Source organism: Aristolochia californica, unplaced genomic scaffold (genome assembly GCF_029961685.1).
Source record: "Aristolochia californica isolate CCGP_79_NKW_82.1479 unplaced genomic scaffold, dmAriCali1.0.hap1 SCAF_6, whole genome shotgun sequence".
Lineage (NCBI taxonomy): Eukaryota > Viridiplantae > Streptophyta > Magnoliopsida > Piperales > Aristolochiaceae > Aristolochia > Aristolochia californica.
The window spans coordinates 84,676-86,053 of record NW_027182257.1 but is presented as its reverse complement, the minus strand read 5'-3'; positions in this window follow the sequence as shown (position 1 = coordinate 86,053).

The window sequence follows — 1,378 nt, the reverse complement described above, 5'->3', positions numbered from 1 at the left end:
AATGATTCTCGCCGGGTTGTTCAATCTCAGCGGATAGTTGTTAGTTCTATTTACATTGGTTCAAAATCGGAGTCGACTCGGCCGTGGCGAACATAAATCCGATTCAATTGGGCAAAGCCGCAGAGAAGGTTCATCAGCCGAAGAGATCGGACTGGGTCTGTCCGGCTCAGACTTGGACTTCCCTAATTGAACAATGTCCAATCTGACTCACTTCAGTCGTATGTTCACTCGACGGTACATGAAACTCTGATTTTTTATTCGATTTATATGATTATAAAATTGTTCAAATTCAGCGCATAACTCTATAGAGGTGTTAGTAAACAAACTAGAAATTTGATTTTTTTCTTCATCTTCATCTTCATCTTATGCATCTATATTATATTTATCTTTGAAATAGGTTGTTAGTGTAGACAAGTTCATGTTCGAAGATGGTGTTAGTGTGGACAAGTTCATCTTTATCTTCGTCTTCATCTTCGAAATTCGAAATTATTGATTTTATTAATTATAAAAATGAGTTAATTAAACCAAATGTTTGAGTTAATAATATTTTAATTACCACTATTAAATCACTAATACAATAGAGTAAATAAAAAATAAATATGATTAATAAATAAAAAGTATTATGTTAATAACATAAGATAGATTTTTTATATGGTATTAATTACTAATATATTTTCACAAAATTAAAAGTAATTAATTAATCAAATACATACTTTAATTATATTTTATTTCCCGGAACAATAAATATGAAGTTTAATATAGTAATAAAATTGAACAAAATAATAAATAGATATATATACAACTTTATTAATAACCTAAAAGAAAGATAATTCAAATAACGAGTTCGTGCCTTTACATATGAACAACAATGTTCAAAAGTAATAACATACAACCATCATTTATCGTTCCACATGGAAGTCGATATGGCATCTCGAAATTGTGTAGCTCTTGTGGATTCTAATGCACGTTGCCTCTGAAAGCTTGTAACTTAGCTACCCTCATCCTCAAGATCATCATCTTCGTCGCTGTCTGTATCGTCCATTGCACCTTGGACCGCGTCACCTCCTCCACCGAGTTCACCACCCGAATCATCATCTTCATATTCAAATATATCATCATAATCCTGTCCACGTATATACTTGTGCAATATGCAGGGAATCCCAGTGAAGAAAAAACCCCTTATAACCCTTCCCTTTCCCATGGTTGAACAGAAGTATCATTTTTAATCATCGAGTAGGAGGAAGAAGAAGAAATCTATACACTATGAACTAGAGACATCACTCCAAAAGGAAAGATCCGAGCAGCATTCTTCAATTGTCAAAGTGAAAGAGAACAAACAAAGAAGGGAAAAAAAAGGGGGCCTGGCTAGCTGCATGAT